A 25416-nucleotide genomic window follows, 5' to 3' on the forward strand; every position below is an offset into this window, starting at 1 on the left:
GATTAAGGGATGCAAAAAGAATACTGCCACTCTGGTTTTCCACCCTGCATGCCTCTCTGCAGGGGAGTGGATACCCTATAATCAGATCCTTCCAGGCAAAGCCCCTGCACCCCAGAGCCCAGCCCCACAACCTGGAAATCTGCTGATTTTGTTAGTGGTGTGCCAAGGATTGTCCCTCGGTGCACCCCATAAGCCACCCCTCCAGAGCCTGATGCCCTTGTCTCCTCCCTCATCACCTCCTTCCCTCTCTCCTCCCCACAGTCCCTCACTTCTCTCCTGCCAGACTTTATGCTGCCGCAGCTTTCTAAAGAGCCAGTTCTGGCCACAGCCGCCTCACAACTAACTGAATTATGTAACCTGTACAGCTTCTGGTCCAAGGATCAGCCTGGCAAGGCGGTTAAAGGTGGGCAGCAGGCCCAGGTGGGGGGACTTACCATCCTGCCCCTTCTGGATGCAGAGCCAGAGCAGGAACCCCGACTCAGCAAGAATTAATAGCTTCACTGCTGACGTGCAGGCTCCTCCAGGTTGCAACCCACAAGAAAAGCTGCAAGCCTGACTGTCTCTGTCCTGGGCATGGCTGCTCTCTGCCACGACCCCTTGGGTCCATGACAGCTCCCTGCCAGGGCTCCCCCTGTACCCAAGAATGACCTGCACTGCCCCAGGGCTCCCTTTAACTTCTGCATGCCCCACAGTCTGCTCCCAGAAGCCCAAGTTCTGGGACACAGGCCAATTGCAGTCTCCTTCCTGACCTGTGGCCTTGGGCCAGTTTCTCTCTCTGCACCCCCATATCTCAGACAGCGGGGTACATACCTCTGTCCTCTCTCCTGCCTGTTTGAGACAGGCGGTTTGGAGCAGCAGTATTTGACTGTGGCATTTGACTCCCAAGGGATTCTTGCGTCACCCCATATCCGTATCTGCATCCACTAAGCAGATGGAGTAAAGCCAAGGGCAGAAACTGTCTCTGCTCTGTCTACTGGCCCTCAGATCCTTTAAGCTCTCCCAACTTTTCTGTGATGCCCAGCTAGGGCTGGCCATGGGTCACTCTGTCCTAGTGCTGTCGTCTTCTCCTTTCTGGATTTCTCTGGCACCCCCTCTCCTGTGACCCTCTTTAATATGGTACATTTGAGCACTGGCCAGCGAGCAATACATACTAGCCTCAGAGCCCAACAGCTGTCAGTCATTGCTGGAGCTCATGTAGGACAGCCCCAAGCCCAGCTCCAGTCCATGGTGGAGGCCAGAGCATCTGAGGAACTCCACAGAACTCTCTTTCCTCTCCCCATAACTGATGTTTCCTCCTGCCCCCTTTTTTAAAAAAAAAAACTTGATTGATTGATTGATTTTGGTACCACACCCAGCGGCACTCAGGGGTCACTCCTGACTCTGCACCCAGAAATTGCCCCTGGCATGCTAGGGGACCATATGAGATGCCAGGAATCAAACCGAGTCCCTCCTGGGTTGGCCACATGCAAAGCAAATGGCCTACTGTTGTGCTATCTCTCTGGCCCCTCAGCAGCCCCTTCTATCCTCAAAGTCAACCCCAACTGGTCTTCTGCTCCCTAGGACCATGGGTCCAAATGATCAGGACTCAGCTCTGTGACTTGAGCTCAGCTGTTAGCAATCTGCATGTCCCTCCAAATTTAAGCTCCCTTTGTCATGAAAGGTAACAGGTTCATGCGTGTAACTAACCCCTGATCTTGAGACTGGGGTGCATACATTTTTGGGGGACCGTTCCATCTACCACATTCTAAATGCAATCTTAGTAAGGGATTGAGAGAGGAACCGTATGCCTGGGGCTGTGGAAATAAGAACAATGGTGTGAATTGTATTTGGTATTGTTTGGGGTTTTGGGGGTTGGGTTGGGTTGGGTTGGTTTTATGGCCACACCCAGTAATGCTGAGGGCTTACTCTTGGGTCTGTGCTTATGGATCACTCTGGTGGGGCTCAGGAGACCATATGGGATGCCACAGATCAAACCAGGGTTAGTTTCAAATAAGGCAAGTACCTTATTTGCTGTACTGTCTCTCTGGCCCCCTGGGTCATTTGTGGTAAATCTTTAATCCTATGACACTCTTTATTTTTGCTATTGATTTGGAGGAGCATAAAGATAAATTAAGGAAAGTCTGTTCCCTGCAGTGCCAGAGATTCAACTTACATGTTCCCCCAAATGTTCTACCCTTTTGAGTCTGGGGGAATTTATTTGAGGCCACACCTATAGTGCTCAAGATTTGCTCCTGACTCCTGATCTCTGTGCTCAGAGATCTTAAGAGACCACATGTGATGCTAGGAAACAAACTCAGGTTGGACGTGTGCAAGGCAAGCATCTTACCCACTTTCCGGCCCCTTAGAACAAATTTTTAACTGATTTGAGATGCTGAGACATTCTTTATTCTTTGGATTTTGCCTCTAAGTCAGGATTCAGGGAAATATCAATAAAATAATGAGTTTATAAAGGAAATGACAGTGCAGTGCCCTTTCCTTATCAGTGGTCGGTGGGCTGGCGTGATGGCTCAGAGGGCGGAAGCACTCACCTGGCATGTGAAGCTCTGGGTTCAGTTCTCTGAGTTATATGATCCCTAGACCATCCCTGGGTCCAGACAGTACCCAGTCTTTTGCAAAAGAAATGAAAAGAACTAACGTCAATGGCCGTTTGCAAAGAGTCTGCTTCTGTCTCTTGGAGGGTTGAAGTGGACCATTATATAACGTGATTCCCCTATATCTCAGTGTCTGGATCACAGGGAACAACACCTGGCTCCCTGAGACCTACACTGAAGAGGGTTTCTCTGCCCCCTCTACGTGCCAAGACCCAAGTGTCCTTGTCTTATCCCGTGGCCTGAAGGGTCTGTTCTCCCTGAAGCCACTCACCCAGATTTCTTTTTTTGTTTGTTTGTTTTTGGTTTTGTTTTTGGGTCACACCCGGCAGTGCCCAGGGGTCACTCCTGGCTCAGAAACCACTCCTGGCAGGCTCAGGGGACCATATGGGATGCTGGGATTTGAATCATTACCTTTCTGCATGCAAGGCAAACACCCTGCCTCCATGCTATCTCTCCAGCCCCTCATCCAGATTTCTGCTTCTTCTTTTTTGTTTTGTTTTGTTTTTGTTTTATTGGGCTACACCTGGTGATGCTCAGGGGTTACTCCTGGCTATGTGCTCAGAAATCACTCCTGGCTCAGGGGACCATATGGGACACCTGGGATCAAACTGAGGTCTGTCCTGGGTCAGCCAGATGCAAGGCCAATTCCATACTGCTGCGCTATCACTCCAGCCCCTGCTCCTTCTTTTTGTTTTTGTTTTTGTTTTGTTTTGGGGTCACACCCAGTGGCACACAGGTTACTTCTGGCTCTGCACTTAGAAATATCCCCTGGCAGGCTCGGAGGACCATATAGGATGCCAGGAATCAAACCCATGTCCATCCCAGGTTGGCCGCATGCAAGGCAAATGCCCTAATGCTGTGCTATAGCTCCAGCCCCAGATTTCTGCTCCTATGTGTATTGTGATTGTTCTAGAATTATGCCAAGGGCCCCCCTGGGAGCAGAGAGTCCTCAAATCTGTAAAAAGGGACAGAGTGCAGCAGTGTATCATTATGTTATAAGCTTCCTGTTCTTAGGGCAAAGATATGGTATTTAAAAAAAAAAGATATGGTATTTTTATTTTGAACATAAAGGGTTATTGGAGAGGGCCCGAAGAGATAGCACAGCGGCGTTTGCCTTGCAAGCAGCCAACCCAGGACCAAAGGAGGTTGGTTCGAATCCCGGTGTCCCATATGGTCCCCCGTGCCTGCCAGGAGCTATTTCTGAGCAGACAGCCAGGAGTAACCCCTGAGCAATGCCGGGTGTGGCCCAAAAACCAAAAAAAAAAAAAAAAGGGTTATTGGAGAATAGAAGAGAAAGGGAAAAAAGCCTCCTCAGACAAGGATAAATTTAATCTGAGACTAAGTTCAGATGCGGTATTTTCTTTTTTTTTTTTTTTTTTTTTTTTGGTTTTTGGGCCACACCCGGTAACACTCAGGGGTTACTCCTGGCTATGCGCTCAGAAGTCGCTCCTGGCTTGGGGGACCATATGGGACACCGGGGGATCGAACCGCGGTCCGTTCAAGGCTAGCGCAGGCAAGGCAGGCACCTTACCTTTAGCGCCACCGCCCGGCCCCAGATGCGGTATTTTCTAAGTCAGCAAATCTGCCTTTAACCTGATCTCACTAAAAATCTATAGTTTTCTGCTTTTCTCCCTCTTCCTTTTCATCTTTGCTAGAAAATTCTAGCTGTGTGGTTTGCTATGTGGCCTTGGGTAAATTACTCCACCTCTCTGTGCTTCCCTGGGAATTGAAGATTTAGGTGGTTTTGTGGGCGGATGTGTGGCTTTGGCAGGTAATTCCATGTGCTTTGAAATACCAAGTGCTCAGACAACTTCATCATTATCAAGGTTGCTATATCCTGGTCCCTATTTTATTTTATTTTATTTTTGCAGAAGAAAATAAATTTAGTTTGGAGGAAATGTTTTATTATGCAATTTGGGGGGGGCACACTCAATAGTGCTCAGGGGTTACTTCTGGCTCTGCACTCAAAAATTATGACTGGCAGGCTTGGAGGACCATATGGGATGCTGGGGATCGAACCCAGATTCATCCCAGGTCAGCAGCATGCAAGGCAAAGGCAAACACCTTACCACTGTGCTATCACTCCGGCCCCTGTATGCAAACTTTTCTTTTCTTTTCTTTTTTTTTTTCAGTTTTTGGGCCACACCCAGTGACACTCAGGGGTTACTCCTGGCTATGCACTCAGAAATAGCTCCTGGCTTGGGGAACCATATGGGATGCCAGGGAATTGAACCTCGGTCCATCCTAGGTCAGACATGAGCAAGGCAAATGCCCTACTGCTTGCACCACCACTCTGAAGCTCCTATATGCAATCTTTAAAAGCATACTCATTGGGTCAGAAAGGGATTAAGGTGTCTGCCTTGCATGTAGCCAACCCTGGTTCTATCCTTGACACTACTTATATTCCTCCAAACACCACCATGATTGATCCCTGAACAGAGAGCCAGGTGTCAGCCCTGAGCCTCCCTTGTGTGGTCCCCAAACCCCCATCAAATAAAAATAAAATTCATATCTTTACTGAGGTTATAAATCATATACCAGGACCAGGGCTATGCTATAGCAGATAGGATGATTTTTTTTCTTGCATAGGACCGGCTCAAGGTTTGATCTCTGGCACCCCGTATGGTCCCATGAGCACTTCCAGGAGCAGTTCCTACATGTAGAGCCAGGAGTATCCCCTGAGTACTAGGTGTGGCCCAAATACCAAACTAATCATACATTACAAATTGTTTACTCATTTAAACTGACATCTCAGAGTTCTGGAGAGATGGCATGGAGGTAAGGTGTTTGCCTTTCATGCAGAAGGCATTGGTTCGAATCCTGGCATCCCATATGGTCCCCGGAGCCTGCCAGGAACAATTTCTGAGCGTAGAGCCAGGAGTAACCCCTGAGCGCTGCCGGGTGGGATCCAAAAACAAACAAACAAATAAATAAATAAATAAAGTGACATCTTTAGGATGACAGTGCAAAGGGCCTGAGGGCAAGCTTTCTTGCTAGACATCCAGCGTCAATGCTCAGCACCACTTGATTCCCCAAGCTCCACTGGGAGACACCCTCCCCCTCCCCCAAGCTATAGAGTCAGGAATAGTTCCAAGCACTGCAATAAAAATGTAAAATTAATTAAAGTAAAATCAAAGTGAAGAAATCAATTCCATTACAGTCTCGTGCTTTGGGTTATTCAGTTATGATTTGTTTGGGTTTTGTTTTGTTTTGTTTTTAGTTTGGGGGCCACAACAGATGATGCTCGAAGGTTACTTAACCTGACTCTGTACTCAGGAATCACTCCTGTCAGTGCTCAGGGGACCATGTGTGGTGCCAGAGATCAAACTTGGGGTGGATGCGTGCAAGCCAAATGCCCTTTCTGCTGTGTTATTACTCTCTGCAGACCCCCCCCCCATCACTATCTAGTCTTTGTGCTTCTTCTGTCTTCATCCCCCTCCCTCAGCTGTGATTTTTTTTTTTTGGGCCACACCCTGTGACGCTCAGGGGTTACTCCTGGCTATGCGCTCAGAAGTTGCTCCTGGCTTCTTGGGGGACCATATGGGACGCCGGGGGATCGAACCACGGTCCATCCTAGGCTAGCACAGGCAAGGCAGGCACCTTACCTCCAGCGCCACCGCCCGGCCCCCAGCTGTGATTTCTGTTTCTCAACGTAAGCAGCTTCCAGGCTTTCCTGCTGGTTGATAAATATTTTGCAATAAACAGGCAACCTGGACTTTTTTTTATGTTTGTTTTGTTTTTGGGTCACACCTGGCAGCGCTCAGGGGTAAAGTTACTCCTGGCTCTACGCTCAGAAATCGCTGCTGGCAGGCTCAGGGGACCCTATGGGATGCTGGGATTCTAACCACCATCCTTCTGCATGCAAGGCAAATGCCCTACCTCCATGCTATCTCTCCAGCCCCTGGACTTTTTCGAAAATAAGCTCCTGGGACCCAAAAACTGTGTGCCTGGTTTTGCTGAGTCTCTTCCTAATGGAGATTTCTGGGATGTCTGGAAATGCGAGTCTGAAGTCCCTCAGTCTGTATGTTTCTCCACTAGCTGGACACTGCCCTCAGGAACAAAATTATCCAGCCCAGAGAAGTAACTTGAGCATTAAATTAGTCCTTTTTGTTTGTTTTTATGCCACACCCCAAAGTGCCCAGGGGTTACTTCCTGCCTCTGCACTCAGAAATCACTCCTGGTGGTGCTCAGGGGACCATATGGGATGCTGGGGATCAAACCCAGGACCCAGGTCCGCAGCATGTAAAGCCAACAACCCACCCACTGTGCTATTGCTCTGGCCTGAAATGAGAGTCTGAATGTTAAATATTGAGTCTATTTTCACTAACCTCAGTAGACGCAGCAGACTTGTCTGCTTCCCCTTATCTGAAGAGCCTTTGTATTATTTCTGTCTCTGCCCCTTTGTTGTTGTCATTGTTGGTATAATGGGGGAAGCACACACCAGGCTGCAGGCTGTCCAGCGTCCACACACTGAGTTGTGAGAAGAGTCTATTTTTACGTTTTGGTGTGGCCCTGACTACATTTGTTGTTTTGGTAAGTGACATTTCTGGGGCTGAGAGGAAGTGCTGCCATTTATGTAGGGGTCCTCACATCCCTGCTTCTCCAGTCCTCTTTAGAAAATGGTGACTGGAAGCACATGAATAGAGATGCCATTCAGCAGTGCTTAGAAAGGCTCCTGGCTCATACTGGATATAGAGACTCCCAGAGATAGTTGAACCTATGAACAGTGGACTGTGGATAGGTGGATGTGGACAGGTGGATGTGGGCAGGTGCATTGGCCCATAACACTAGGTATAGAACCCAAGTCTCCCTCAACTTAGCAGACCTGAAGCCACAATCATGTTTATTTCCTCTGGTTTCTCTCATCCAGAGCCCTTTGCTCTCCCTGGTGTTCCTATAACTGTCACCCACATGTTCTCTCTCAGTCCTGCATCCCCAAGTGGCCCTTGGCCAGGAATCATGGTTGAAGGTCTTGGTCACTTGGTCCCACCAGCCACCGGCAATTCTTGGCATGAGAATAAAGGAGAGCCCCAGCATCCTCCTAATGGCGAGTGACTTGCTACAAATGGGCTTTGTTTTCCAAAATGGCTTTGTCTTTTTTTTTTTGGGGGGGGGGGCTAATTGTCATGTTCTAAATGTAATCTCTGTCTATGTACCAGGGGGGTAAAACAATGCTGCTGGCACCAAGACAGTCTCCATAATCCCATTTCCCTTCCCAGAGAATACTCCACACCCCATTTACACACACTCATTTACACATTCAAACACTCATACACACAAACATATTCACGTCATCATTCACACTCTCTCTCTCTCCCTCTCTCTCTCCCTCCTTACCTCCCTCCCTCTCCCCCCCCCCCCACATGTCCTGGAAGCTCCAGGAAGCTCTAGTGGTTTCTAAACTGCTTTCACCAGGCTACCATCCAGGCCACGCTCTGGGCCAGTGTGTGACCCCCATCCTGAGAGTGGGCCAGCCTCCATGGTAGCTCCAGGACACAGTTCTGGCCCTGTCCCCAGGCATCACGGGACCAGGCATGAGCTCACCGGGTACACCATCTGCCCTGCCTGGCCCAGGGTGGCATCGGAACAGCCAAGAGGGCACCACGTGTCCTTGGATCCCAAGTGAGCGACTCTCCGCACCCTGGAAGCCTCTGGCTGACCATCTAGCAGGTCAGGGGTTTGGCCATGTGGGTGACAAGGTCTCACCAGCCCCGCTGACACTCAGGGCTCAGGAATGTACCAGAAACTCACTAGTGCCTGTGACCCTATGTATCTCACTTAGTCAAGACCGCAGAGCCTCTGGGACTTGGGGGGAACCTTCATGAACATTGACCCTAACTACCAGACAGCAGGAGTCTGTCAGCAGCGGAAACTTGCACAGGGCAGCAAGCTGGGCCCGAGGGGTCTGTTTATTTTCTGTGCTGCCCAGCATCTAAGGGAGCTCCTTCATTACTGCCGCAACTGCTGATTACTGAGACCCACGCACTCCTCGCCCTCCCCCATCTCTTCCTGCTATGTAGAGTAATAAGCTGTCCTAAGACTGTCCTTCCTTATGACCCACTACTCCTGCCCCCTCAGTGCCCCGGGCCTGCATGGCCTGTCTGTCCCCAGCTACCTTTCAGGCCACACCTCCAGGTCACTTCTGCCCCAGCTCTGCCTCTGCCTCTCACCTAGAGCAAAGACTCCCCAGTCCTGCCTCTCACCTCTGCCCTGGCCCCACAGTCATCCCAGAAATCCCCCCCCTTGTCCCCAGCTGACACCACTGTGCCCTCACTCTCCCAGCTGTCACTCCTCCCTGCAGAGCACAAGTGCCATCTCCTCTTGGTCCCTAATTTTGTCCTTTCAGGTTAAATTCCTTTTCCTCATCCTTAGGAATCTTCTCCTTACTCAGAACTTCCATATCAGGACGACAGGACATTTTTGGTTTGTTTTGCTCATTTGGGGACACAGTGCTGAGGGGCTATTACTGGATCTGCATTCAGGAATGACTCCAGATGGTACTCAAGAGGGCCAGATGGGATGCCAGGAATCGGGCCTGGAGAGATAGCACAGCGGCTTTGCCTTGCAAGCAGCCGATCCAGGACCAAAGGTGGGGATGCCAGGAATCTAGCCCAGGTTGGCCCTCTCTGAAAGACAAGCACCCTACCCTAGCACTCTGCGATCACTCTGGCACCAGGACAACAGGCCTTCACAGTAATCTAATGTTATAGTTTACTGAAGGGTGTTCTCTCTCTCTCTCTCTCTCTCTCTCTCTCTCTCTCTCTCTCTCTCTCTCTCTCTCTCTCTCTCTCTCTCTCTCTCTCTCCCTCCCTCCCTCCTTCCTTCCCTCCCCCACCATCCCATATCCTGAAGCTAAACCAGGCTGGACTTGTTGATTTGGACTTAGGTGACCCTGAGTTGGGAGACACAGATTTGGCATCTAGGCTCATGAGAACCTTCCCAAGCTGGTGGAATTCCAGGGTCCCAGGAAGAGAGGGCCAAAGGCCACTCGAAGGGCAGGAGGATAGAGTGCTTTAAAGGGGGTAACCTCGGTGGTAAGACATTTGCCTTCTATGCAGCTGACCCAGGTTTAATCCCTGGTATTTCATATGGTCCCCCGAGCCTGTCAGGAGTGATTTTGAGTGCAAAGCCAGGAGTGACCTCTGAGTGCCACTGGGGTGGCCAAAAATAATAAAAAGAGAATTGAATGAGATAAAGTAGGGCCAGAGAGACCATAGAGTAGGTAAAGGCTTGCACATAGCCAACCTGGTTCAATCCCGGCCACTTTTAGAGTCCTCTGAGCCCCACTAGGAGTGACCCCTGAGAAGAAAGCCAAAAATAAGCTGAGTTCCCCTGAGTGTAACCCCCAAAGCAAAAAAAAATCTTTAAAATTAAGACCAGAGCAATAGTATTGTGAGTAGGGTGCTTGACTTACATGCAGTAGACCTAGATTCGATCCCCAGCACCCCCAGTCAGGAGAGATCCCTGAGCACAGAGCCAGGAGTAACCCCTGAGTGCTACAAGTATGGACCAAACAAAAAATAAAATAAAATCGGGGCCAGAGAGATAGCATGGAGGTAGGGTGTTTGCCTGGCATGCAGAAGGATGGTGGTTCAATCCCCCCAAACCTTCCAGGAGAGATTTCTGAGCATAGATCCAGGAGAAACCCCTTAGTGCTGCTGGGTGTGACCCCCCCAAAAAAAAACCCACAAAAATAAAATAAAATAAAGTAAAATAAAATGGGGCCAGAGTGATAGCATAGTGGTAGGTCATTTGCCTTGTATGCAGTTGACCTTGGACGAACCTGGGTTCAATCCCCAGCATCCCATAAGGTCTCCTGAACTTGCCAGGAGCGATTTCTGAGCGTAGAGCCAGAAGTAACCCCTGAGGGCCGCTGGATGTGGCCCAAAAACAAACAAAAAACAAAATATAAAATAAAATAAAAAGAAGAGTACAGAAAAAAGCACAGCAAGCTGGAGCCCAAGCCTGAAGTGTGAGGCCCTGAGTTTGCTTCCTGATACTGAATACCACTCTAGCACACACCCCAGATGCAATACTGGTGGCCCTCACCACTGTTGGGTCCAAGCATTGAACTGTACAGTCCAACTGACCAAAAGTCACCAGCAAATGCCCAGCACCCTCAAAACATTACTTGGGAGACAGGAAATATAAAATAAAAAAAAATTTTTTTTTTGGTTGTTGGGTCACACCCAGCAGTGCTCAGGGGTTACTCCTGGCTCCACGCTTAGAAATCACTCCTGGCAGGCTTGGGGGACCATATGGGATGCCAGGATTCGAACCACCATCCTTCTGCATGCAAGGCAAACGCTTTGCTATCTCTCTGGCCCCATAAAATAATTTTTTTTCTATTTTTAGATCTTTTTTTTTTTTTTTTTTTTTTTTTTGGTTTTTGGGCCACACCCGTTTGATGTTCAGGGGTTACTCCTGGCTATGTGCTCAGAAATCGCCCCTGGCATGGGGGGACCATATGGGACGCCGGGGGATCGAACCGCGGTCCTTCCTTGGCTAGCGCTTGCAAGGCAGACACCTTACCTCCAGCGCCACCTACCCGGCCCCTATTTTTAGATCTTTTTATTTAAGTAACATGATCATAGTTGGGTTACAGTCACAAACAGAACACCCCCCTTCACCAGTGTAAAAGTCTCCCCTCCCCCCTTCCCATCCCTTGAGGCATTCTACTACAGTTATTTGTTTTTAAGTTCAGTAAATTGTATTTTTTTTCCTTAAAAGATGAGAGTAAAACAATACAGTAAAGGTGTGATAGTGGCAATCGCCGTTGTTTGCATAGGTCTAGAAAAATATGGGGAAAATGGAAAAAAAATCCTTGGCCTGATTACAAGAAGGCCTCACCCCAGAGGTTTATTGGCATAAGACCAACTCTGGATTCTAGGCATACCAGTCTGTCCAACCCAAGTCATTCTCCATGGTCCTGGTGAAACTTTTTCACACTTTAGCTATCGTTGGTATCAGGTTCTTATATTTAAAGATTCTGGATTCTGTGCATTTCTTTCATCAATGTCAGGATGATTTTTAAAAAGTGAATATTGAGGGGCCAGAGAGATCGCAAAGCGGTAGGGCATTTGCCTTGCATGCAGCCAATCCAGAACAGATGGTAGTTCGAATCCTGGCATCTCATATGGTCCCCCCTGTCTGCCAGGGGCGATTTCTGAGCACAGAGCCAGGAGTAACCCCTGATAGCCTGTGGGGTGTGACCTAAAAAAAAAGTGAATACTGGGCCAGAGCAATAGTGCAGCTGTTAGTACATTTGCCTTGTACCTGGAAGACCCAGGTTCAATCCCCAGCATCCTATATGGTTCCCCAGCACTGCTAAGACCAATTCCTGAGGGCAGAGCAGGGAATGACCTCCTAGCATGACTGGGTGTGATCTAAAACTTAAAATTTTTACTTAAAAGGGGCCAGAGAGATAGGATAGCAGGTAGGGTGTTTGTTTGCCTTGCAGACAGTTGATCTGCCATCCCATATGGTCCCCCATCACCTCCAGGGTTGCTTTTTATTCATTTTGTTTTGTTTTGGTTTGGTTTTTGGTTTTTGGGCCACACTCGGTGATGCTCAGGGATTACCTGGCTGTGCGCTCAGAAATTGCGCCTGGCTTGGGGGACCATATGGGATGTCAGGGGATCGAGCCACAGTCCGCCCTAGGCTAGCACGGGCAAGGTAGATGCCTTATTGCTTGCGCCACCGCGCCAGCCCTCCAGGGTTGATTTTTGAGTGCAGAGCAGGAGTAACCCCTGAGCATCACTGGGTGTGGGTAAAAAGGTCAAAAACACAGCGGGATTTTACTGTGCTTTTCTTATTTGTTCGGGCTGCATCTCCAGAGGAATTAGTGGGCATCAGGTCACGGGGTGGGGGATGCCCCTGAACAGGAACAAGTGAGCAGTCCACCCCCACCCTCCTCCCAGGCCCCACCTGGTGCCCTACCCTCAACATCACAACCTGAAGGGAGGGAAGCTGCTGAATATGACTCACACCGGACACCAGTGACCTGTCATTTGGCCCTACCCGCAGATACAAAAGGGGACACCAAAAATGCCACGAACTCTAAGTTTAACCCAGAACTGTCCTCGGAAAACATCTCTGGCTCTTCTGAGCCTGTGGCCGTTAGCCAGTGACATTAGCCATGACACACGGCGTGTATGTGTGTGCCCGAGGTCCCGCCTCCCCCCAGAGCAGCCTCCATTCAAGCGACCATACAATTCTGGATTGTTCTCTCTGAATTGAGGCCCAGAACTGGTCCAGCCTCTTCTTACTAGCATAAGTCTTTCCTCTCTGTGGCTTCCTTTATCCTCTCTCCACTTCATTTGGCAATCATTTGAAATCTTTTCTTTTTTTTCTACAACTTATTCAAATTCAGTTCTAGAACATTCTGTGATACCCTATGAGGCGATGGGACCACAAGCTCAGGCCTTAGAGTTCCACTGAGGTCTGCTGTGCCATCTTCTGTTCTGAAAGTCTGCCCTCCTGTGGCTGGGTGCCAACTGGGGGTGGGGGTATTGGCTGTGAAATCTGCTGCTTGCTTTGTTTGTTTGTTTGCTTGCTTGTTTGTTTTATTTTTGAGGCACACTCAGAGATACTCAGTGAGGGATTACTCCTGACTCTTGGCTTGGGCTCCAGGGACCTTCTGGGATGGGATTCCAGGGATTGAACCTGGGTTAGCCATAGGCTGCCCACTGAATTAGCATTTTCATCTGAATCTGTCACCTCCAGGAGTGTTTGTTTGTTTAAGTCCTGAGTTCGTCCTTTCCCTTGAGGTGCCATAGACTCCCCAATGTTTGAGCATAGGGATTTCCTAATGACCTCGAATGGCCCAACTTCACCTGACCCAGGAGACTAGCTGCACCTCCTCTTAGGAATCCTTTTACAATTATACAGCTGGAGGGGACAAGAACACACCTTTCCCAGTGTGACCCTGGAAGCTCCCAGCACATCTGGGATCTCTCCTGGTGGTCCCTCAAAGAGGGAGGCCCAAACAGCATCATATCTTGGTGGTCCATTGCACTGAACTACTGGTCTGAATGGCTGAGTACTGCCAGGGTTGGTTCTTGGGATCTCCGAACACTGCTTGGGAATTCCCTCCCCCCCAAAATAATAACCAACTGGATATAAACATTAAAGAACAAAGTATGAACACAGATTTGGAAGGTAGCAAAAGCAGTCTGGGGTTGGTTGGACCCATTTCCTGGTAATCCTAAATTTCCTAGGTCATTAGTTGCTGTTTAAATCTACTCATCATTGTCACTTAGCTAGGTCAAATTCTGTGCCTGTGCTTTGAGCCCCTGACTTAGTTATGTTCCCATGGTGTCACCTTGGGCCAGAGATAGCACAGCTGTAAGGCATTCACCTTGCTCATGGCCGACTCAGCATGGACCTGAGTTCGATTCCTGGCACCCCATAAGGTCCCCCGAGCCTGCCAGGAACAATTTCTGAGGTCAAAGCCAGGAGTAACCCCTGAGTGCCACCAGGTATGACTCAAAACAACAACAAACAAAAACAAAAACATGGTGTCACCTTGGCAAGGTAACCATTCGTGCCTCATTTTCCCCATCTGAAAAGGAAGCATGACAATAGCTGATGAGGGACTGGAAAGATAGTACAGTAGGCAGGGCACTTATATTGCACAAGGCCAACCCATGTTTGATCCCCAGTTCCCCATCTGGTCCCCTGAGCCCTACTAGGATCCTTGAACACCAAGCTATGAGTATGCCCTGAGCGCTGCAAGGTGTAGCCTCAAATAAGAACAAATCCTAGGGCCTGAGAGATAGCATAGAGGTAGGGCATTTGTCTTGCACGCAGCTGATCCAGGACAGACGGTGGTTCGATAGGCATCCCATATAGTCCCCCATGCCTGCCAGCAGTGATTTCTAAGCATAGAGCCAGGAGTAACCCCTGAGTACCGCCGGGTGTGACCCCCAAAAAAACAAAACAAAAGAACAAATCCATAAGCAATGAGTGAAGTGACTCCAGGTCTGAACACATCTGAACATGATGGTCCTGTCCTGAGCTGGGCTCTGTCATTTCCACCTACTGGGCTGGCACTGCTGATCCAAGAGCCCAGCAGAGCAAAGAAGACGCTTGGGGGTCTGATAACCTCAGCTAGCAAGATCATTTTGAGGCTTTTTGGGGAATTCTGGATTTGTCCCTCCTCGGTTATCAGAGAGGTCGGTTAAGGGTTATGTTTGTGCGGTAGGGCATCTGCCTTGGATGCGCTAACCTAGGACCAGACCACAGTTCGATCCCCCAGCATCTCATATGGTCCCCCAAGCCAGGAGCGATTTCTGAGTGCATAGCCAGGAGTAACCCCTGAGCATCACTGGGTGTGGTCCAAAAGGAAAACAACAACAACAACAACAACAAAACCCTAAAACCTTTAACAACAGCTTTAGAGAGAAAGTCACCCTTCTAGGTACAGTGGGGCCCTGGGGACAGCCACAGTGCTTTCAGGCAGTGTCATGGCATCCAGGCCTGGCTTTGGGATTCGCCTACAGGGTCTCAGGTGCCCTTTCCCCAGACCGTGCCCTGCCCTACCCCTACCCGGTGGCGGTGATTGCGCTGAGTCACAGAGGGCTGCAGCACCCATGGTCTTGGCTCCAGAATCTTCCGCCCCCAACGCTGAGGCCGATGCTGCCCCCTAGCGGGTTCTGCCTGGCACCTACATTTTGGGGTTCTTTGCAAGGAGTCTGGGACTCAGGTTCAAAAAAAGGGTGCCCTCCAGAACCTTAACAGAATTTTTGGGGTTTTTTTGAGGGAGTCACACCCGGCAGCGCTCAGGGGTTACTCCTGACTCTGCTCAGAAATTGCCCCTGGGACTCGGGGACCATATGGGATGCCAGGGTCTGTGATGGGTTGGCCATGTGCAAAGCAAACACCCTACCGTTGTGCTATTTCTCCAGCTCCTATCACCATCGTCATTATTATTATTTTGTTGTTGGTGGTGGTTTTTGGGTCATACCCGCAGCCAGGGGTTTTTCCTGGCTCTACTACGCTCAGAAATCACTCCTGGCAGGTTTGGGGGACCATATGGAATGCCGGGATTCGAACCACCGTCCTTCTGAATGCAAGGCAAACTCCTTACCTCCACGTTATCTCTCTGGTCCAATATTATTATTTTTGGGGGGTCACACCCAGCCATGTTCAGGGGTTACTCCTGGCTCTGTGCTCAGAAATCACTCCTGGCAGGCTCAGGGGACCATATGGGATACCGGGATTCAAACCACCAACCTTCTGCATACAAGGCAAACACCTTACCTCCATGCTATCTCTCCGGCCCCTATTATTATTATTGTTGTTGTTGTTGTTGTTGTTATTGTTATTATTATTTCAGAGAGAGACTGTATGGATGCTAGGAAAGCCAATGTGTGAAGCAGCAGAGTCGCATTTCAGCACCCAGAGATTCACTCCTCCTTTCTAGCTAGCTGTGTGGCCCTGAGCAGGCTCCTGTGCCTCTCTCAGCCACAGTTCCTCGTCCAAAGGGCAGGGTAGAATGAGAGTGACTCCCCTGCAGTGCTCATCATTCAGGATGTTTTCACATGTGTTTTTGTAGTAGTTTGTTTACTCGGTTACAATAATGTCAACAGTTACCGTTTTGATGTACAAAGTGGCCAGACCCGCTCTCACTTCTGGGCACCTCTTCCTTCCTCCACTGCTTGGCTTGGCAAGTCCAAGGCTGGTCATCATTTGATACGTCCCTCTTGTTGTTTCTTAAGTTATAAAGATGCTTTTGTTTATTTCTAGTTTTATTTTATTTTATTTTATTTCATTTTGGTTTTTCGGGCCACACCCGTTTGACACTCAGGGGTTACTCCTGGCTAAGCGCTCAGAAATTGCCCCTGGCTTGGGGAGACCATATGGGACGCCGGGGGATCGAACCGCGGTCCTTCCTTGGCTAGCGCTTGTAAGGCAGACATCTCACCTCTAGCGCCACCTCGCCCACCCCTTGATTTTATTTTTGTTTGGGAGGCCCCACCCAGCAGTGCTCAGGGGTTACTCCTGGCTCTGTACTCAGTACTCATTCCTGGCAGGCTCAGAGGACTATATGAGATGCCAGAAAGCGAACCTAGGTTGGCCTCATGCAAAGCAAATGCCCTACCCACTGTGCTATACTTTTTTTTTCTTTTTATTTTCATTTCCAAACTTGACTCAGCTGTTGTGCCTCACCAATAATGTCTTCCTTCCATCCACTGCCTCTGAGTCAGTCTAGGGAATCCAGAGAGAAGAGATGAGCCCAAAGGGGGTGGCTTGATTTAGAAGAAGAAAGTAAGAACACTTTCACAGGGTCCGGAAAGTGGCGCTAGAGGTAAGGTGTCTGCCTTGCAAGCGCTAGCGTAGGACGGACCACGGTTCGATTCCCCGGCGTCCCATATGGTCCCCCCAAGCCAGGGCCGATTTCTGAGCACATAGCCAGGAGTAACCCCTGAGTGTCAAACGGGTGTGGCCCAAAAAACAAAACAAAGCAAAAAGACCACTTTCACCATGGAGAGCAGCACTGCTGTGTTTACTTCCTGTCTATGACTCACTTAGATTACTGGGATTTGCAGGGTGATAATCAGGTCTCATCGAGCTGGATACTCACCTGGGGGCCAAGCTTATTTTTGTGCCTTTCATACACTGTCTCTGTGTGGACATCTTGGCCTTGGTGCACAGCTGGACTTGACTGTGGGCTCAAGGAAGGAAGACAGCAGAGGAGATAAGGGTAGGTGAAAGGAAACTGAGCTGAGAGAGAGGTGTCAGCATCCCCTGCCTCTCACCCAGGTTTAAACACTGTCTCCTGCTGTCCCTGGACCGGTCGGTGCTCAGGTGAGTCAGTCTCATGGCGGTGGTTCAAGTCCTGGAGAATGCTTCTTCCTCACCCAGATCTGTGCTGGGGAACAGGCGACGATGGTCCAGAAGGGAAAAAATGGGGGGCAACGGAGTGTGACTGATCAACACCAGGCACTGCTTCTGGTGTCACCTCTTATTGATCGTCAGAAAGTCACAGCTGTGGTCCACATCTGTCCAATGGGAATCAGGGTATCTGTACTGAAGATAGTTGGGTTTTTTTATTATCTTTATTTAAACACCGTGTTTACAAATATGATTGTAGTTGGGTTTCAATCATGTAAAGAACACCCCCCTTCACCAGTGCAACATTCCCACCATCAATGTCCCAGATCTCCCTCCTCCCCACCACACTCACACCTGTACTCGAGACAGGTTTTCTACTTCCCTCATTCATTCTCATTGTTAGGATAGTTCTCAATGTAGTTATTTCTCTAACTGCACTCATCACTCTTTGTGGTGAGCTTCATGTAGTCAGCTGGATTTTCCAGCCCTCTTCTTTTGTGTCTCTGGGAATTATAGCAAAACTGTCTTTTATTTTTCTTCAAACCCATAGATGAGTGAGACTATTCTGTGTTTTTCTCTCTCCCTCTGACTTACTCAGTCAGCATAATAGATTCCATGTACATCCATGTATAGGAAAATTTCATGACTTCATCTCTCCTGACAGCTGCATAATATTCCATTGTGTATATGTACCACAGCTTCTCTAGCCATTCATCTGTTGAAGGGCATCTTGGCTGTTTCCAGAGCCTGGCTATTGTAAATAGTGCCGCAACAAATATAGGTATGAGGAAGGGATTTTTGTATTGTATTTTTATGTTCCTAGGGCATGTCCCTAGGAGTGGTATAGCTAGATAGAATGGGAGCTCAATTTCCAGTTTGTGGAGGAATCTCCATATCGCTTTCCAGAGAGGTTGAACTAGACGGCATTCCCACCAGCAGTGGATAAGAGTTCCTTTCTCTCCGCATCCCCGCCAGCACTGCTTATTGCCATTCTTTGTGATGTGCTCCAGTCTCTGTGAAGATAGTTTTGGCAAATATGAGGTGAGAGTGATAGTGATGGAAGTGATGGGGATGGAGTCATTTGGTGATGCTGATGGTGACAATGGTGATGAAGATCATGGTGATGCTAATAATGACATTAAGGATGTTGCTGATGGTGCTGCCTGGGGTGATAATGATGACACTGGTATTGATCACGCTGATCATGGTGACTGTGGTGATGATGATTGTGATGGTGGTGAGGGTGACCAGGAGGGCGTTAGGGTGGCGATGGTACTCAGAGGACTGCTGTGAGGGTTCGGTGACGTGTCTATGAATAGTCCCTCTACCTCATGACTGGGACCTTTTGGTACATCAGGTCCCGGTGCTGCAGCTATTGGTGATCACAAGAGGGGCCCTCAGTGGGGGGCTTGTCCTGTGACAAGACATTTCACTCTCCAACAATGTCTTCCTTTTGCTTATATCAAGTAAATTCTTATTTAAACAGGAATAGGGACAGTGGTGGAGAGCTTGGGGAGCTCTGGAAATTGTGAGGTGCAGTAACTTTGTACTTCAGCACCATAAACATTGTACTATTGCAACCATGTTGCCTAAACTATAATTTTAAGATAAAAATATAAAACGGGGGGGGGGGCTGGAGAGGTGGCGCTAGAGGTAAGGTGTCTGCCTTGCAAGCGCTAGCCAAGGAAGGACCACGGTTCGATCTCCCGGCGTCCCATATGGTCCCCCCAAGGCAGGGGCAATTTCTGAGCGCTTAGCCAGGAGTAATCCCTGAGCATCAAACGGGTGTGGCCCAAAAAAACCAAACAAAAAAAAAAACTGCTAAATATATATATATAAAACGGGCTGGAGAGATAGCACAGTAGTAGGGCATTTTCCTTGTACGCAACCAACCCAAGATGGATCCTGGTTCAATTTCTGGCATCCCATATGGTCTCCTAAGCCTGCCAGGAGCGATTTCTGAGTGCAGAGTAATCCCTGAGAACCACCAGTTGTGCCCCCCAAAAATATTTTTTTAAGGCTAGAATGATAGTACAGTGAGTAAGACATTTGCCTTGCACATGGCCAACTCAGATTTAATCTCTGTCTGCCAGGAAAGATTCCTGAGTGCAGAGGAAGAAGTAAACCCTCACACACACACACACACACACACACACACACACACACGTGCACGCGTACACGCACACACGCGCACGCACAGAGAATGCTCACCCAGCTGTGGGAAAGAGGCAACTTCCGGGGCCTGTTGAAGCAGAAAGTTCATGGACCTAAGGCCAGTTGCCGCCCCTGGAATGGTGATGAGCTTCCTCAGAAGATAGCATTAGCTCTGAAGAAATGGCAGTTTTGCTTGCACAGATTGTGGCCTTGTTTTCAGAAGGATTTCGTTTCTCTGCAGTTCCCTGTAATTAACTCCACTGCCTACAGCACATCTGTCTTCCTTCCATCTGCAAAGGGGCTGGTTCTGCAGATGGTGAGGTTGTGGTGAAACCATCACCCTGTAACTGCTCTGAAGTGCTAAAGGAGCAATCTAACAACCAAAGAGCTCACGAGATGGAGCTGTGTCCTCCAACCCCAAATTAGGTGCTGCCCTAGGATTAATCCCAGGGTTCGCATTATCCCTTCTGCTTCTGACTCAAAAGCTATGGAAACCTCTAAAAGCAGCTAAGAAAACCAAGCATTGGGTGCAGAAGTTCATACCAAGAATTTGGAGAGTGACCCAAATGCATATCTGCAGACTTATTTATAGTGATGCTTTTTTTTTTTTTTGAGAGATAGAAAGTGAAAATAAATATTGGAATAAATAAAAATAAATATTGCCAGAGCAACAGTACAGTGGGTAGGAAGTTTGCCTTGCACATGGCTGGCCTGGTTTTGATCCCTGGCATCCCATATGAACACCCTAGCACAACCATGAGTAATTCCTGAGTGCAGAGTAACCTCTGAGATCCTCTAAGTACTTAAAAAAGAAATGAAATAGGGCCGGGCGATGGCGCTAGAGGTAAGGTGCCTGCCTTGCCTGCGCTAGCCTACGACGGACCACGGTTCAATCCCCCGGCGTCCCATATGGTTCCCCAAGCCAGGAGTGACTTCTGAGTGTATAGCCAGGAGTAACCCCTGAGCGTCACTGGGTGTGGCCCAAAAACCAAAAAAAAAAAAAAAAAAAAAAAATTGGTGACACTAATAGCAATAGTTTAAAACAATTGACCCGCAGACCAAACCTGGTCCTGAGTTAACAGAGCTTTTTGGGCTTGCTCTTGGAAATTTTATTTATAATTGTTTTGCATTTTCAAATGTTTAGATGGGAGGAAAACTGATACATCATGACACATGGAAACTATATGAAATTAACAATTTATTGTCTGTGAACCTAGTGTATTGGAGCCCAGCCTAACATTCATTCATACATTTGCATCTCAATTTTTGCATACAAAAATTCTGTGGGTTTTCTTTCTTTCTTTCTTTCTTTCTTTCTTTCTTTCTTTCTTTCTTTCTTTCTTTCTTTCTTTCTTTCTTTTTTTGGTGTTTTTAATGCAAAATCTCAGGTTTTGCATACAAAACCTTCAGAACAAAATCTAAAATATAGGCTCACTGTTGCTAGTACTGGAGAGTAAGTACAAATGGGTAATGCATTTTCCTTGCATATCACCTACTCCAACACCACATATGGTCCCCTGATCCCAGCAGAGATGATATTGAGTACAGAGCCAGAAATAACATTTGAGTGCTGCTGAGTGTGGCCAAAAAATTATGCTGACCTTTGACCCAAAGTTAAAGCAGAATATTACTCCATTGACTGTTACTCCATTAAAAAAAATTTTTTTTTTGTTTTTGGGCCACACCCGGTGACGCTCAGGGGTTACTCCTGGCTTGGGGGACCATATGGGACGCCGGGGGATCGAACTGCAGTCTGTCCTAGGCTAGCGCTGGCAAGGCAGACACCTCTAGTGCCACCGCACCGGCCCCTCCATTAAAAATTTTTAGTTATACACTAACAACTACCATGACGATGTTAATGAGGGAGAGAAGTAGAATGCCTGTCTCAAATACAGGCAGGGAATGGGGGAGGAGGGAGTTGGGGGGCATTGGTGGTGGGAATATTGCACTGGTGAAGGGGGGTGTTCTTTTTATGACTGAAATCCAACTACAATCATGTTTGTAATCACAGTGCTTAAATAAAGATATTACCTTTTTATTTTATTTTTTATAATTATCTTTATTTAAATACCGTGATTACAAATATGATTATAGTTGTATAATTACAGTCATGTAAAGAACACCCCCCTTCACCAGTGCAACATTCCCACCACCAATTTCCCAGATGTCCCTCCTCCCACCCCCCCCACACCTGTACTCGAGACAGGCTTTCTACTTCCTTCATTCATTCACATTGTTATGATAGTTTTCAGTGTAGTCATCTCTCCAACTGCACTCATCACTCTATGTGATGAGCTTCATGTCATGAGCTGCACCTACCAGCCCTCATCTCTCTTGTCTCTGAGATACTGTTAAAAATGTCTTTCATTTTTTTTTAAAGCCCATAGATGAGTGAAACCATTCTGCATCTTTCTCTCTCCCTCTGACTTACTTCACTCAGCATAATAGATTCCATGTACATCCATGTATAGGAAAATTTCATGACTTCATCTCTCCTGATGGCTGCATAGTATTCCATTGTGTATATGTACCACAGTTTCTTTAGGCACTCACCTGTTGAAGGGCATCTTGGTTGTTTCCAGAGTCTGGCTATTGTAAATAGTGCAGCAATGAATATAGGTGTAAGGAAGGGATTTTTGTATTGTATTTTTATAGATATTACCTTTTTAAACTTTATTTATTGATTGATTGGTTGGTTGGTTGGTTGGTTGTTGGGCCACACCCAGCTACCCAGCAGTGCTCAGGGATCACTCCTGGTTCTGCACTCAGAAATTGCTCCTAGCAGGCTGTGAGACCATATGGGTGCATGGAATCAAACCGGGTCCCTTCAGGGTCGGCCACATGCAAGGCAAATGCCCTACCGCTGTGCCATCTCTCCGACCCCTAAATAAAGATATTGTTTTTAAAATGGGGGAGGGACCAGAGAGATAGTATGGAGGTAAAGCATTTGCCTTGCATGCAGAGCAGTACAGTGGTTCGAATCCCATATGGTCCCCCGAGCCTGCCAGGAGCAATTTCTGAGTGTAGAGCCAGGAGCAACCCCTGAGTGCTGCCAGGTGAGACACCCACCCCAAGAAAAAAGAAAAAACACTTTAGTTATATGGGTCAGAGAAACAAGGGTTAACATACTTGCCTTGTCTTGCCCTCAGCCAACCTAGGTTTGATTCTCAACAGTTTGTAAGGTCCTCTCAGCCATGCCAGTAGTAACCCCTGAGCACCACTAGATATAGATCCCAACTTTGTGTCCTGGAGAGTCTGGTGAGTCCCCCAACTCTGTGTACAGACAGAGTCACCTGGTCACCTCAGTAACATGTCAGGAGTGATCCACGAGCCTCGCTGGGTGTGGCCACAAAAATAAATAAATAAATAAATAAATAAATAAATAAATAAATAAATAAATAAAATTATACCAGAAGACAAGGTAGGGCCCAGAGAGATAGCACAGTGGTAGGCCATTTGCCTTGCACGCAGCCAATCCAGGACGGATAGTGGTTCAAATTCCGGCATCCCATATGGTCCCCCAAGCCTGCCAGGAGCGATTTCTGAGCATAGAGCCAGGAGTAACCTCTGAGCACCACCAGGTATGACCCAAAAACAAAAACAAACAAACAAACAAACAAAAGAACAAAGTAGGTTGTAGAACACATTAGAGCTGAAGGCAGAACAGCTGGCCGGGGCTTTAGGTACAGCCAGAGGGTGGGAGGTGTCTCCTTTGCAGCAGTGAGTTTCAGAGCAGGACCCCATCTCAGCACCCCTCTGCCACCACTCCACAGAGTCCCTGTAACTTGGGGCCCCCCACCTAGCCCTCATGCCTACTCACCATTCTAAAGACTCATCTACATGACCCCAGCCCAGTGTTGAAGGTTTTGGGTGTTTTCTAGAATGTTCCTTTTGGATCTGCGCTTTCCTCCCCATTGCCTCGGTCCCCCTCTCCTTCCAGCCTTTGCACTGTGCTGAGTTCCAACTGTCCTTTCTCCTCCTTCCAGCTCCTGCTGCCCACCACTGCCTGGTTTGCTCCAAGGCACCTTTTGACACTGTCTCTGCTTGTGCTTAAAAACAAACCCAGGGGCTGGAGAGAGAGCACAGCGGTAGGGCGTGTTCCTTGCATGAAACCGACCCAGGACTGATCCTGGTTCAATTCGCAGCATTCCATATGGTCCCCAGAGCCTGCCAGGAGCGATTTCTGAGCGAAGAGCCAGGAGTGATTCCTGAGCGCCACTGGGTGTGGCCCAAAAAATAAGTAAAATAAAATAAAATAAAAAAATCCAAAGGAGGCCCTGCCAGCTCTCCTGAGTGCAAAGCAGCCACACAGGGAAGAACACAGCTGCCTTGTTCGTGGGCAGAGACCAGCTGTAGGCCCCAGTCTGAGAGCCTCGTATGGGTCCAACCTGCCTGAGCCCAAGTGGTGGGGCCGCTTCAGAGAGCACAGCACACTTATGGCTTCCTGCTGCACCTGCCTGCAAAGCTCAATGTCTGAGGGTGTCCCTAAGTTAGTCACCACATGGATGGCCCTGCAGAATCCACATCACTGTCTTGCTTTGTTGGCAAAGGGTGCTCGTGTGTGTGGGCAGGAGGCTGCCAGAGGCTGTGTACAGTTTTTTTTTTGTTTGTTTGTTTATTTGTGGGCCAAAACCCAGTAGTGCTCAGGGGCTACTTCTGGCTCTGAGCTCAGAAATTGTTCCTGGCGGGCTCAAGGGACCATATGGGATGTCGGAGATCAAACCTATGTTGGCGGGCCGGGCGGTGGCGCTGGAGGTAAGGTGCCTGCCTTGCCTGCGCTAGCCTAGGACGGACCGCGGTTCGATCCCCCGGCGTCCCATATGGTCCCCCAAGAAGCCAGGAGCGACTTCTGAGCGCATAGCCAGGAGTAACCCCTGAGCGTCACAGGGTGTGGCCCAAAAACCAAAAAAAAAAAAAACAAACAAAAAAAAAAACAAACCTATGTTGGCTGCATGCAAAGCAAACACACTGCATGCTGTGCTATCTCTCTGGCTCCCATGTGCAATTTTTAGACAGCTGAAGTTTTGAAATGAAAAGCAACAGTGGGACCAGAAGATAGATCAGTGGGCTGAGCATATGCTCTGCATGCAGGTCTGGGTTGAATTCCCAGCACTGTGTGGTGCCTTCAAGCCTGCCAGGAGCAACTCTGGAATATTGTGCTGCGAATAGCCTTTGAGCACTAATGGATGGATGTAGCTCAAAAGCAAAAAATAGAAAAGATGGGGGCCGGAGATATAGCACAGTGGTGTTTGCCCTGCAAGCAGCCGATGCAGGACCTAAGGTGGTTGGTTTGAGTCCCGGTGTCCCATATGGTCCCCCGTGCCTGCCAGGAGCTATTTCTGAGCAGATAGCCAGGAGTAACCCCTGAGCACTGCCGGGTGTGGCCCAAAAAAAAAAAAATAGAAAAGATGGCCAGAGCAATAATATGGCAGATAGGGCTCTTGCCTTGCAGGCAACCAACCTAAGTTCAATCCCTGTCACTCCACATGGTCTCCTGAGCCCACCAGAGGTGATTCCTGAGCACAGAGCTTGGAGTAATTCCTGAGCACTATCAGGTGTAGCGCTAAAAAAAAAAAAAAAAAAAAAGAAAAAGAAAAAAGAAAAAGGACAAGAGGATAAAAAAATAATGCAAGACCAAAAATTATACAAGTTTTAAGGGAGAAATTTGACTCCAACAAGCATTGAGAGTTCAACCCCCAACTTCCCTGAGCCAGACCCCCCCAAAAAATACAATAGGATATAAGCAATATAGAATAAATATTTATTTAGGTTTCCTGGCTTATTTTTTGTTTTGTTTTGTTCGTTTATGAGCCACACCTGGTGGTGCTCAGAG

General features: G+C 48.3%; 1 protein-coding gene across 1 annotated transcript in view; it reads left to right on the forward strand.

The window, feature by feature from the left end:
* MAPT (microtubule associated protein tau) overlaps positions 1 to 25416 on the forward strand; it is a 108591-nt gene that overhangs the window by 38109 nt on the left and 45066 nt on the right.

This window comes from Suncus etruscus, chromosome 1 (genome assembly GCF_024139225.1).
Source record: "Suncus etruscus isolate mSunEtr1 chromosome 1, mSunEtr1.pri.cur, whole genome shotgun sequence".
Classification (NCBI taxonomy): domain Eukaryota; kingdom Metazoa; phylum Chordata; class Mammalia; order Eulipotyphla; family Soricidae; genus Suncus; species Suncus etruscus.